General features: G+C 44.8%; 1 protein-coding gene across 1 annotated transcript in view; it reads left to right on the top strand.

The window, feature by feature from the left end:
- The first annotated feature begins 306 nt into the window (after window positions 1-306).
- SFMBT1 (Scm like with four mbt domains 1) overlaps window positions 307-14,116 on the top strand; it is a 126,438-nt gene continuing 112,628 nt past the window's right edge. The window contains exons 1-2 of the mRNA XM_047096769.1: window positions 307-517; window positions 12,311-12,383. The gene's annotated coding sequence lies outside the window, so the exon portion shown is untranslated. The remainder of the gene's footprint in view (window positions 518-12,310; window positions 12,384-14,116) is intronic.

Raw genomic sequence — 14,116 nt, 5'->3', positions numbered from 1 at the left:
GCCTCGGGGATGTCCGTGGCAAGTTGTGGCTCGGGGCACGAGGGGCGGGGGTAGCCGGCGGCGCCCGACCCCGGCCCCTCACTCCCCTAACGCCTCGCATCCCGCGCGGCCCCAGCCGGGTTGGAAGACTTGCGGGCCGGCTCGGGGAGGCCCGGCCCGGGGGCGCCACGCGCACGGCGCGAGGGGCGCGGGCTGCCGGGAGGAGCGCGGAATGGGGGGGGGGCGCGGGCGCATGCGCCCTGCACCCGTGCCATATTGGAATGAGTCGGAGCGCGGAGCGCCGCCGCCGCCGCCGCCTCCGCCGGAGCGCGGGTGGAGGGGGGCGGGGAGAGCTGCCGGCCGCCCCGCTCCGCCGAGCCCAGCAGGAAGGAGGGCGCGAGCGGGCGAGCGCGGGCGGCGCGAGCGGAAAAAGCGCCCGCGCGGGGAAGCGAAAAGAAGGAAAGAAAGAAAGAAAACGGGCGCGAGAGGAGGGAAAAGCCAGCGATCGAGCGAGGGCGCGCGCGAAAACTCCCGGCAGGTAAAAAAGCGGGGCCGCCAGCTGGGCCTTCCCGCGCGGCGGCCTGAAGGGGCGGCGGCGGCGCTGGGGCGGGGGACCGCGCGGCGCCCCCCTCGAGGGGGCCGCGCAACTTTGCCAACGAAAAACCGCCTCAGCCGGCGGGCGGCGGGCGCGCCGGCTGAGGCGCCAACGGGCGGCGGCGGCACGTTGGGGGCGGGGGCGGGGCGGGGGGGGGGCAGCGCGGCGCCCGCGCGCGGCCTCGCGCGCCCCCGCGGCCCCGCGCGCCGGCCGGCCGGGTTGCAGGAGCGCGCCTGGGCGCCTCGCCGCGGCGGCGAGCGGCCGCGGCGGCCGGCGGCCCCGGGAGGGCGGCGCGGCGCGCGGCAGCCCCGGGGGCGTGAAAGGAAAGTGGCCGGGCGGCGGCACCGGCGGGCGCCCAAGTTCCCCGGCGCTCTGGGCCCGCCGCGCGCCCCTCCCCGCGCGTCCCGCTCTCCCGCCCGCCGAGCCCCCGCGGACCCGCCCCCCGGGCTCGCTCCGGGGCCGGGGCGCGAACCCGCAGCTGAGGCCGGGGACGTGCTGCCCTCGCGGCGGTCCGAACTTCCGAGGGCCGAGGTGGTCGCTCCGCTGTTGCGGAGCGTCCGGCGGCCCCCGCAACCGGTTGCTTCGGGCCGGCGTGGTGGAGTGCGTCGGGCCTCCCTGGCGCCGCGCGCGAGCTGGCAGTGGGCTCGCCGGGCACCCGCCGCCCGACCCCAGCCGGACCCGCTCGCTCGGGAGGGCCGTGACCGTTTCGATTTCTGTTCTTAAAGTCTCGTTTTAAACCGTGAAGAAGAGGCTGTGGAGAGGCGAGCACAGAGTCCTGAGAAGCAAGGCCTGCTCTGTGGGGAGCAGAAACGCCTTGTGAGAACAGAAATAAATTCCCGCGGAAAGGATGTATGTTAAGTTTTTAGTAAGATGTCAGCTCTTCACTGGGCTCTAAAACTAAGCTGTAAGGCACAGGTCACCTGCAAGTGTTGGTATGTGCAGGGAGCTGGGAAGGACACCCAAGGCAGAGACAAGATTTTTGTTCAGTGAGGGTTTTTCCCAGCGGGTCACTCCAAGCCGTCCTCCTGAACGGCCCCAAGTGATGTTTTCATGAGTCCTACCTAGTGACATAGTATTCTGAACCAAGTAACCATCAAAGAGATTTGAAAGGAAATAGGATGGATTTTGCCAATCCCTGCATATACCTTTTCCTCTTGAGCCACATTTTAAAGATGTCACACTTGATTGCATCACAAGAAAAATGCTTGCCTGAAAATATGATCAATCCTTTGCCAACTGTCTTGAGAGGAGGAAGATGAGCGTGTCTTTGTGTATACACTTTGGGGCCCGTCGGTCTGCTATTTTGAAGGCTATGTTGAATCCTTCTAGGCCACAGGTAGATCCAGAGTTCATATTTGTTTACAGTGTCACAAAAGTAACGGCCTGGTGGAAACGGGAGTGGCTCAAGATCAGGAAACAGTTCTGTTACTACTGTTGTCATTGACTAGCTGCCTTATCTCGGTATGGTTCTTACCCTCAAGATTTGGTTTTCCTTATTCGCAAAATCAGAGGATGAATAGGTCATCTTTCTGCATGCTTTCAGATCTCAAATTTGGCAACTTTTTAAAATGAGAGATTAAAAAAATCATGGTCTGTGTTTTGACAGGTTTTACATAAAAGTGCTCACAATAAATATACATACATCTTTATCAAAATACATTTGGAAAAAACATTAGTTGCTACACCTAGGATTATTTTATATCACTTATTGTTTGAACACAGACATTTACAAATTTATTCAGCATGTTCTAAAAATTCTATTTAATTTTTTTAAATTGAGGTCTGATTTACAGTAAGACCTTAAATGCATATGCATATGCCCTGATAACCACACTCAGATCAATATTCACAGAATTTTCAGCCTCCCAATGGGCTCCGTTTACATTCCTCTCATGAGTAAGAGAGGAATGTACCCTCTCCCTAAGGGGACACCACAGTTCTGACTTCTGGCATCACTAGTGCATTTTGCTTCATAACAGGACCCTTTTGAGGGTGAGGGTGATACTAAGCTAAAGGACAACAGGTGTGTAAATCTGGAGTTATGGTCATTTTTGCCATGACCCTAAATGCTTTTATAAAAATTCTTAATGGTTGTTACTGCCTAGAATAACAAAAAATTCTGACCCAGGAAACTTCTTAGTCGGAAGGCCACTTTTCAGCTGAAGCAGGGCTTTGCAGATTTGGATCTGTGGTTGTTGGGCATCCTTGTGGTCACAGGCCCAGTATCAGTGTGTTACTTCCCATTTTTGGAATACTGAGGTATTTCTAGATAGTAGGCTTGGAGGATGGATCATGAACTTTCCCAACAAGTAAGTGTTTAAGGTGTTAGTAGATGAATCAGTTCCTTAAAGCCTACAATTTGCTGAGAAAATTGAATGAAAATTGATTTTTTAAAGTTCAGTGAATTAAAGAATGTGGGCATAAAGCTTTAACCTTTTAAATGACAGCAATTAACTTGATTTATATATGCAGGATATTCGCCTGGCTTATCCAGTCATTAAAACTTTAGTGATGAAAGCAAAAACAAAAGGTAACTAAAAATTATGTCAAGTGTGATTATTTTTTTTATTTCAACATGATTAGGATACCTTTTTGTATTAGCCATCTAGGAAGTTTTTGTTTTGTTTTGTTTTGTTTTTTCACTGAAGCAAGTACTTCGGCAATTTGCTTACTCTTCCCAAATGCCTTTTAATATATTGCTGTACATTTTCTTGTTTCTGCTTCTGAAGGAGAGGAGTTAGAAGTTGTAAGTGAATTCTTGTCGATTCTTCACAATGGCCTGTGTTTTTTATTGCAAGGATGTCTTTGTGATACAAAGTTGGGAACTGCCTAAGGCCTGTGGTAGTGATGTATGGGGCATAGTCCACTAAGTTCAAAGATTTTCTTGGGGATTTCTGGGTGGCTCAGTCAGTTAAGCATCTGACTTTGGCTCAGGTGATGATCTTGAGGTTTGTGAGTTTAAGCCCCGCATGTGGCTCTATGCTGATAATGAGGAGCCTGCTTGGGATTCTCCCTCTCCCTCCCTGTCTTCCCCTCTCCCACTTGTGCCTGCGCGAGCACTCTCTCAAAAAGTAAACTTAAAAGAAAAAGATTTTCTTTTGTGAAATGGATTTCGCTGAATAATTGTTTTCTGTGACTAAGCCAGTCAGTTAACTAGCCAACAGCTAAGCTAGGTTTGGTTACTCTACTCCAAGATTCATAGCATCATTAGTTAAGACAGTAATTCATCACTTAGTAATTGATCCACTGGTTGTGTGTATGCCTTTTTTTTTTTTTTAGAGATTTCTTAGCTTTTACATGATCAACTGTTTAACTTAAACGTTGTTAAATTTTGAGAGTTGCAGCTAAAGATGCAAAATGAGAAACAAAATACATAGGAAAGGTCATTTCCCCTTTTAATATTTGTTCCTTTGAATTTTAATTTTTCTCTTTAAAAATGGTTTTCCTGTCCGTAACTTGCTGCTTCTGTAGGGTACTTTTGCTTTCACAGTAGTGATAGACTGAGCTTAGCTACAGAACGAGGGTATGGATACAGACATCGTTTGACTTTAAAGTCTATAGAACAGGTGAACTCTCAAAACTTCATTGGCCTTTTTATTAAGACTTCATGTTATGCTCATGTTAAATAAATGAATATGATCCAAAAAGCAGACCATTATGTAGGCAGGTATTTTGAATGCCAAATATTTTTGTACATAAAGAGCACATGATCAGTAAATGGTATAGCTTTGTTAGGGCGGGCAGTTATCTTTCTGTAAGTAGCATTTGTTACCTAACTGGTATGCTTTGCAATTGAAACAATATTTCTCCTTATACATAGTTGTTAAATTGGGCGAAGGTCTCTGGGGATTTTGGTTATGGGGAGATTTTGAACCATTATACTTTAGGGAGTGGGATTTTGATAGGATTCTGTTTCTTCAAGTGGTACTAGCCCCATTGGAAATGATTTAAAATAAAAAGGATGTGGTCAGGTTGTTGCCAGTTCATTTTTAAATTTTACAAAAGTGGGAGAGAGAATAAGAACAAAGACAAGTTATTAATAGAAAAATTATGACTTCACTGCAGAAGTTTTAACAAGTTTGGATGTAAACCTTTGCGTGTAATTGAGAGGCACCTGAAGATTTGTATATAATTAATTTCTAGTCTCTTATCCAAGAGGATGTTTTTAACCTTATTGAGCTCTCTTAGTCTTTAGGCGATCACTCAAGAGTGTAATTAAAAAACAAAAGATGTAGTCTTTATGTTGTGCTAAAAGATACTAAGTACCGAACTTTGTGGTTTGAAAGTTTGGTACCATCAGAGTCAGGCATTTGGCTGTGCAGGGAGAGGCTATGAGGTGGCATTTCTAACGGTGGACTGTGTTGTGTGTAGGTTTCTTTTTGACACTTTTGCTTAATCTCGAGAAAGGTTAGTTGCTAAACCGATTTGGCATAGGGCAGTTCAGAGTACCTGTTTGTTCTGGGAAAGTTGGTTTTAGTCTGAGATGACGTTTGGAGAGGGTCTTAGATGAGAGATGGAAGGTGGTTTGTCGGCAGTTGCAAGTGCAAGATAGTTAACGTACTTGGAGTGACAACATGAGATGGACGGGCAGAGAACTTTAGCAACTACTAAAATACCTCAAGAGTTTCTGATGCTGACGTTCAGTTGACAGTGTTAACCAACAAATATTTTGATTTGGATTCCAAATTATTTTTTTTTACACTGAATAGTTTTGTTTTAATTTTTTAAAAGTTTATTTATTTATTTTGAGAGACAGAGAAAGACTGCACAAGCAGGGAAGGAGCTGAGATCAAAGAGCTGAGCCAAGATCAAGAGTTGGGGAGGCTCAACCAACTGAACCACGCAGGTGCCCCTGAATAGTTTTTTTTTTTTTCATTTATTTATTTATGAGAGAGAGCGAGAGCACGTATGAGAGGGGCAGAGAGAGAGAGAGAGGGAGAGACAGAATCCCAAGCAGGCTTCACACTGTCAGTGCAGAGTCTGACACGAGGCTCCGTCCTATGAACTGTGAGATCATGACCTGAGCTGAAATCAAGAGTTGGACGCTTAACCCACTGAGCCATCCAGGCACTCTGTTACCCTGGGTAGTTTTTTCCTTTTACATTTTTTTAATTTTGAGAGAAGGAGAGAGAGTGCGAGCTGGGGAGGGACAGAGAGAGGGAGACAGGATCCGAAGTGGGCTCTGTGCTGACGGCTGAGAGCCCAATGTGGGGCCTGAACCCACAAACCGTGGGATTATGATCTAAACTGAAGTCCGACTCAACTGACTGAGCCACTCGGGTGTCCCCCTCCTGCAGAGTTTTAAAAAAACATTTGAGGTGGTCGCTGTGTAGCATCTCCTCAGTGGTAAGGCTACCTATGAGCTACTGCTAGTTTTGCGTTCTTTTCCCGTCTATTTGTTGCCCACGTTAGAGTGCTTTCTGGCCTCTGAATTTTTACTAGTGGTCTTTCTAATGGGTCATTTCCTGTAAAGCATGCTTTCTCCGTGTGAGAAACAATATATGGTAATTTGGAATCATAATTTTAAGGTACCATTTTGGCTCATTTTTGCTTGTGTGTAAATAAATAACCTTCTTGGGGTAATTGAATGAAGAAGACACAGAATCACTTAGCATGTCACCTGTCTAGAACATAGTGAACACAGTGAGGAAGTAAATCTTCATTATATTTAAAATTTTTTTTTTAATTTTTTTTTCAACGTTTATTTATTTTTGGGACAGAGAGAGACAGAGCATGAACGGGGGGAGGGGCAGAGAGAGAGGGAGACACAAAATCGGAAACAGGCTCCAGGCTCTGAGCCATCAGCCCAGAGCCTGACGCGGGGCTCGAACTCACGGACTGCGAGATCGTGACCTGGCTGAAGTCGGACGCTTAACCGATTGCGCCACCCAGGCTCCCCTATATTTAAATTTTTTAATTATTTTGCTTGTAAAATATACATAACATAAAATTTACCACTTTATTTTTTTTTAACGTTTATTTTTGAGAGAACATGCACGCAAGTGAGGGAGGGGCAGAGAGGGAGGGGAACAGAGGACCCAAAGTGGGCTCTGTGCTGTCAGTAGTGAGCCTGATGTGGGCCTTGAACTTACTAACCATGAGATCATGACCTGGGCTGACATCAGACGCTCAAGCTAATGAGCCACCGAGGTGCCCCCAAATTCACCATTTTATTTGTTTACTTTTTTTTTAATGTTTATTTTTGAGAGAGAGCGCGAGTGGGGGAGAGGCAGAGACAGAGGGAGACACAGAATCTGAAGCAGGCTCAGGGCTCTGAGCTGTCAGCACAGAGCTCGACACAGGGCTTAAACCCACAAACCGTGGGATCATGACCTGAACCAAAGTTGGACACTTAACGTACTGAGCCACTCAGGTGCTCCCTTTTTTTAAAAAAAATTTTTTTAGAGAGAGAGAGAGAGAACAATTTTAAAGTGTACAATTCAGTGGCGTTAAATACAGTCACGATGTTGTGCAGGCAGTTGTCACCACTATCCATTTCTAGAACGTTTCCCAAACTGAAATTCCGAGCCCACTGACAGTAACTCCCATTTCCCTTTCCCTGCCAGGCCCTAGCAAACACCATTCTACTTTTCCTCTTACGAACTTGGCTACTCTGGCCACCTCATATATGTGGAATCATACTGTTTTTGTCCTCTCGTGAATGGCTTGTTTCCTCATGGTGTCCTTGAGGGTCATCCATAGGTACTGTAGCATGTGCATCAGAATTTCTTTTTGAGGAAGTACATTTTTAAAAATGTATTTTCACAGCATGTAAAATAGAGGTCACAGAAACCTCTAGATTTCTACACTAGGACTCATTTATCTTGCGTGGAAGAACTCTGTAGGTTGCCGGCAGAGCTGGGAGAACCAGGTCCTGACATACTTGGTTATTGGGATGCCAGAGACGGATGGAAGCAGACTGTGCCAACGGGGTAGAAGACGGGAAAGTGTAGAAGCAGGGGTTGCTACAGTCTGGGGTCTCACTTGGGTGGAACAGAGAGCCCTGTGTGTCTTAGGATTACATCTTACCGTGTAATCACGTGTTCACAGTGTAGGTCTGGGTCAAAACATCTATTCAGAACAGTTAACCAAAAAAGTTTGCGTATTCAAAGTTGTAAATAGGCCTTCAGCTATCTGAGAGGCATGATTAGTCAGTGACTCATTGACCAGCTGTTCCGGTTAGTTGAGGTTTTGCCATATTTAACATCTCATTTCTGTATTCATGGAAAACTAGTGAGTTTTTAAAGAGGCTCAATAATCTACTTAATAATATTACTACATAAATAATGCTTTATATTTTAAATTTATTGTATTACTTTAACTTTGCATTTGTGAAATACAGATATCCAGTCATAGAGGGAAAGCAGGTTTGACAGAATTAAGGATTACACGTTGAACAGTTAGCACTTTCAGAATGGCTAAAGAGCTGTACATTTTTTTCTTTCATTGTTGTTTTAACTCTTATTGTTTAAATGCCTGTATTAGTGTAGTAAACATGGGTGAGTCTCCTGAGTACTCTGTTACTGGAAGAGGGCAGATACTCTGGGGCATTTCTTTTTTTTTTTTTTTTAATTTTTTTTTTCAATGTTTATTTATTTTTGGGACAGAGAGAGACAGAGCATGAACGGGGGAGGGGCAGAGAGAGAGGGAGGCACAGAATCGGAAACAGGCTCCAAGCTCCGAGCCATCAGCCCAGAGCCCGACGCGGGGCTCGAACTCACGGACCGCGAGATCGTGACCTGGCTGAAGTCGGACGCTTAACCGACTGCGCCACCCAGGCGCCCCTCTGGGGCATTTCTTGATCACCGCTCCTACGACTGCCTTCTTGACAAGGCTGCTTTTGATTATCTTTCTTGAAACCCTTGAAAAATTGACAATGGCATGAAGCCTGATTTTTTTTTCTTTTCTTTTCTTTTCTGTTCTTTTCTTTCTCTTTTTCTTTTCTTTTTTTTTTTTTTTTTTTTTTTTTTTGTGCCTTAACTTACTGCTCAGTTCTTAAGGAAATCAGAGTGGTTAGTTGCTTCCTAGAGTTAGTAAGGTTTTCTGAATGTGTCAGTTTCTTTGACAGATACCATCCCTAGGACACTAGTGAGCACCTCTTTTACACCATTCTCTCCCTATTGTGGATCATTGGTGCTCCTGAATTGTCAGTTAGATATTTTGAAAAGCCCAATTTATACACCAGAGTCAGTTTGTTAATTTTTTAAAATAAACATTGGTGTTTGTGAGTGAACTGTTAGATGAGACGTTCTTTTTTTTTGTTGTTGTTGTTTTTAAGTGAGCTTCCTGCCCAACACGGGGCCTGAACTCACAACCCTGAGATCGAGTCATATGCTCTACCAACCCAGCCAGCCAGGCGCCCCATCCTTTCCTTTAAAAAAAAAAAAATAGTAGATAGGTGTTCTTTCCAGGAGTATAGTTTCCTTTTTATTCGTTTTCATTTTTATTATTGAGCAAAATGGGCAGGAGTAGGTAGTCTGGTAACTAAAGGTAGAAATTTGAAAAACTTTGAGTGTTTTGTTGTTGTGATTATGGTCATTTATGATATTTGAACCCCTCAACTTCTCAATGTAATTAATGTTTATTATTTCCATTTTGTTTCCTTTTTTAAAAAAATTTTTTTAACATTTATTTATTTTTGAGACAGAGAGAGAGAGCATGAACAGGGAAGGGTCAGAGAAAGAGGGAGACACAGAATCCAAAACAGGCTCCAGGCTCTGAGCTGTCCCCACAGAGCCCGACGCGGGGCTCGAACCCACGGACCGCGAGATCATGACCTGAGCCGAAGTCGGACGCCCAACCGACTGAGCCACCCAGGCGCCCCCCATTTTGTTTCCTTTTTAAAGCTGGTTTCCCCGTCTTCAATGATGAGTTATATTTACATTTAAAATGTACATAGTTTTTATTATTAATACAAATAACATTGTACATAAATTGGGAAACAGATCTGCTCCTAGATGTTACAGGGGTGGGAGGGTGCTTTTTCCTTAAGGGGCACGTAGGGTCTCCAGGGTGAACTGAGAGCAGCTTTAAATGACTCAGTTGTCAGATCCGGTTGCCAGTAGTGGGCATGACAAGGGAATGGAGAGTTGGGTGGGCTCTTGTGGCCTTCCCTTGTAGGGTGGATCTCCCTTTTTTGCAATGAGTGCTTGAGGAGGGTTGCATGACTCCTGCTGCCAGACCCAGGGCCTTAAGGCACTACAGGGTTCTGAAGACCTTGTCCCAATGTCCCCACCCAGTCTTTACCCTCATCTTGGCTTCCTATTAACATGTCTAAAAGGAGCTCTTTCCAGAATATCTCTACTAGTGAAATCTTAGATTCTGGTATGGTGTTTTTCTACAGCCTCCTCAGGAGGCTTCCATACTCCCCCATCTCATTGTGATCTCCTTTTTCTCTGAGTTCCAGCCCCTTCAGATCTGGACCCATTGTCCAGTCTTTCACTTGCTTCCTAGCCAGTACCCTTACTCTTACCCCCTTGCCCTTCTGTAGCCTCTGCTTTGTAGAAAACCATTTCTAACCAGTCTAGCCTGTGCCCCCTCTGCTATCGGACACAGGCTATTGCAAATTCAGGGTCTCCTCCTAAAGTGGCCCTTTGTGTGGATGGCCCCACAGGGTTCTGTCTTGAGGAAGACCCTTTTCTTTTTGCCTTCCATGACCTTTTCAGACCCACCCTTGTTTCTCTGTTTACAGCTCTCTTGGTAGATTCATCCACGTTTAGACCACCTAGCCCTCTTAAACCTTTCTGTTAAGCTTTGTATCCACATGTCCTTTACTGTCTGGACCTTTCCAATTTGAATGCCCCACTGGTCCCTCAAAATGCACAGGTCCAAAACAATTCCTTATTCTACCCCAAAGCTGCTACTCCTCCAGTAGGCCTGTCTGCCGAGATCTCCTTCTCTACGTTCCTCCTCAGCAATGGTAGTAATGGTGTTTGTTTCATCGTGCGGCAGCTCTCCTGTGGAACTCAGTCTTCTTCAGTTACCAGCCTCTGACTTAAGAACGTTCATGCAACTCAGACTTGTTAGCTTTCAAACGTTTTTAAAGCTATGGAACCCTTTGTTCAAATGAAATCTTTCTAGGAAGCCTGATATGTAACCTAAATGAAACTAGAGGTCTCCTGGGGGAAGGGAGTAAAGGGCTAGCATCCCATCTTGCCCTGTTGCTTAGCCAGCCTCCCAGGGCTGCCCTCCTCCTCCCCCTCCCACCTCCTCCCCACTCCTCTCCTTCCTCCCCCTCCCACCTCCTCCCCACTCCTTTCCTTCCTCCCCCTCCTCCATCCTCCCCCCTCCTACTCCCTCCTCCCCCTCCCCTCCCCCATCATTCCCCCTCCTCCTCCCTCCTTTCCCTCCCCCCTCCTCCTCCTCCTCCTCCTCCTTCTCTTCCTCCTTCTCCGGGCAGATTTGGCATCCAGCGCCTGGACTCTGTACAGGGAGCTTCTGCAGTTACTTCTAGTACTGCCCTGAGGGCACTCTGTGTATTTGAAAATCACTTTATGTTTTGCACCCACCTCTTTCCCATTGGTTTTCCTTTGGAAATTTTTAATTGTGACTGATAAACATAAAATTAGTGCCAGTGATGAATCTGCCAAGGAAACGGAAAGCCACTTTGGAAAGTGAAACTGGGTATTAAAAGAGCCAGCTCCATTAAATGCTGAAACCTTCAGAAGTGCCCAACGGCTTCTTTCAAAATTTACATGTCTCTTCTGACTGTACTTTTCTGTCTTTAAAGCTGCATTTCTATGACATGAACATTCAAGATAAACTTAGTTTAATTTTACTGTTTTTGTTTAGTCCCTTGACCAGTATAGCAGGTTTATTCAACCCACAGTGTTACTAAAATGTTAAGTATTTGTAGTGAAAAATGTAAACATTGTTCTATTGACTCCAAATGGTCCCCCCATCTTCCCTGCTCTCCAGTTAATCTGACACTGTGGCCAGATAGAGCTCTCTAAACAAATTTGATTTTATCATGGAGAACTCTCACTGCCAGTGGGGATGAAGTCCAAACTCCTCCGGAAAGCATGCAGAATCTTTGAAGAGCTCCTCTTGTGTGACCTGTCCCGCTCATCTCCCTCTCTCTCACATGCTTCCCCCTGCCCCTAGCCGCACCGAGACCCTGCTCTTCTGCAAATCCTTTTCCATGGATGTCCCTCTGTCTAGAGTGTCCTTCCACTAACACAGCACTTCAGAAATGTCAATCTTGCGTGTGCCACTTCCATGCTTTTTGTCGTATTCAATTACCATAATCACTTTGAATATTAAAAAGTTGACTTTTGAATATTTGATTTTTAACTTAAATTTTATAAAGTATTATTACATTTAAAAATGAAAAATAATGAAATACAAGTAATAAATCTAATCAGTTTATTAAAATACTTCAGTAAGGTTTTTAACAACAAAGCCCTTTCTTCATACTTAAATATTTTTATTTTTTAAATTTTTTAAATTTTTTTTTAATGTTTATTCTTGAGAGAGACAGAGCATGAGTGAGGGAGGGGCAGAGAGAGAGAGGGAGACACAGAATCCGAAGCAGGCTCCAGCTTCTGAGCTGTCAGCACAGAGCCCAATGCGCAGCTCTAACTCACAAACCTCAAGATCATGACCTGCGCCGAAGTCAGACGTTTAACTGACTGAGCCACCCAGGCACCCCCATACTTAAATATTTTTAAAACTAGGTACCTGATAGTAGATGATATTAAGGAATTGTTGATTATTTTTCCTTTTTCTTTTTTTTAGGTGTGCTAATGGCATTGTGATTATATAGGAGAATGCCGTTATTCCTGGGGGACAGCAGCTGAAGCGTTTAGAGGTGAGGTGTCATGATGTCTCCAATACTTCCAGATAGCTCAGGAAGTATACATATATGTACGTACGTATACACAGATAAAGCTAATCGGGAAATAGTTAATCATTTTTGAATCTAAGTGGAGAGTATTTGGATTTTTTCTTTGAAAATTTTGATGAAACCCTGTTTTTGTTTGAGATGGGGAGAGTATAAAAATGGCTGCGAGAAAAGTTGGTATTAATAAAAATTTTTAGGGGCACCTGGGTGGTGCTGTTGGTTGAGTGTCTGACTCTTGATTTTGGCTCAGGTCATGATCTCGCAGTTCGTGGGATCAAGCCCTGCATTGGTCTCTGCGCTGACAGCATGAAGCCTGCTGGGGATTCTCTCTCTCCCTCTCTCTGTGCCTCATCTCTCAAAATAAGTAAATTAAAAAAAAAAATAAAACAAGTTTTTAATCTCAGCTCATGACGAGTAACACACACAGACACACACACACACACACACAGCACAGATCCACTTGTTGAAGTGACATGTAGACTTGCATTTTTGTGTGGTGGGAACACCACATAATTGAAGTTCTTTTTAAAAGATAATTAACTTTAAAATTGAGATATGGTTGACATACAGCATTGTATTGGTTTCAGGTGTGCAACACAATGATTCAATATTTGTATATATCAGGGGATGATGACCACAGCAAGTCTAGTTAACATTCTTCACCACACACAATTACAAAGCTTTTTTTTGTGTGTGTGATGAGAACTTTTAAGATTTACTCTCTTAGCATATATGCAATACAGTATTATTAACTATAATCGCTGTGCTGTACGTTACATCCCAGGACTTAATTTATTTTATAATTGGAAGTTTGTGCTTTTGAAGTTTTTAATAAAATTTTATTTAAGCAGTAGCTGTGAACTTACAGTTGCAAGTTTTATGTGTTAACACCCCCTCCCCCCCACCATCCCACCATAAAAATTCTATGTAATATACTTTAAAAGAAAGAGCCTTTACAGCCCCTACATTTTCTTCTGTCCCACCAGTGGCTTGGGTGTTGTGCAGAGTGGAATGCACTTAGGAAATCCCTGCTTGCCCTGTAAGACTCCAGTCGTGTGTGAGGTCTCCCTTCCTAGACTGCTCTTGGCCACATTAACTACCCTTTACCCTGGGTGCTCATGTGCTAGTATTCTACTCTTACAAATATTACAGTTGTAATTACGTATTCAGTGTTTCTCATCTCTACCAGAACGTGAGCTCAAGGTCAGAGACCGTGTTTTCCTCCCCATCAGTACCTCACACAGCCTAGCAGAGAGCAGGTGGTGGGTAACTACGGCTGATGGAGGCACACAGGCAGCATTGCAGTACCACCGTCTGTAACATTTCTTTCCCCACGAAAATGCATCGTGTGCAAAACAAGAAGCTATCATGTTTAGTCAGATTCCATCTTGTCACTCCCAGGCTTAGAGCCTGCCAGTGACTTTCCGTAGTCATTACAGTAAAATCTAAACTCCTTTTGTGGCTTGTAATGCCTTTTGTGATTTGTCCCCTACCCGTCTCTGCCATGTTTCCACTGCTTTCCCATGTTTTTTCTGTCCCTCCAAGCACACCAAGTTTATTATAGTTAGTTCCTTTTCATCATAGGATGATAGGGGCTTCAGCTCAGGGGTGAAACTTGCTTCAATATCCTTACCTTCACTCCAGGTACTACTTTCATATGGCTGTTTGGTTTTCTTTATGGCATTTATCACTATATGAAA

The sequence above is a fragment of the Lynx rufus genome, unplaced genomic scaffold, assembly GCF_022079265.1.
Source record: "Lynx rufus isolate CCGP_SWC_20201006 ecotype Redwood Valley unplaced genomic scaffold, mLynRuf1.p SCAF_4, whole genome shotgun sequence".
NCBI classification, from domain to species: Eukaryota; Metazoa; Chordata; class Mammalia; order Carnivora; family Felidae; genus Lynx; species Lynx rufus.
Note: the sequence above shows the minus strand (reverse complement) of the source record. Positions and strands in the feature narration are given on the sequence as shown.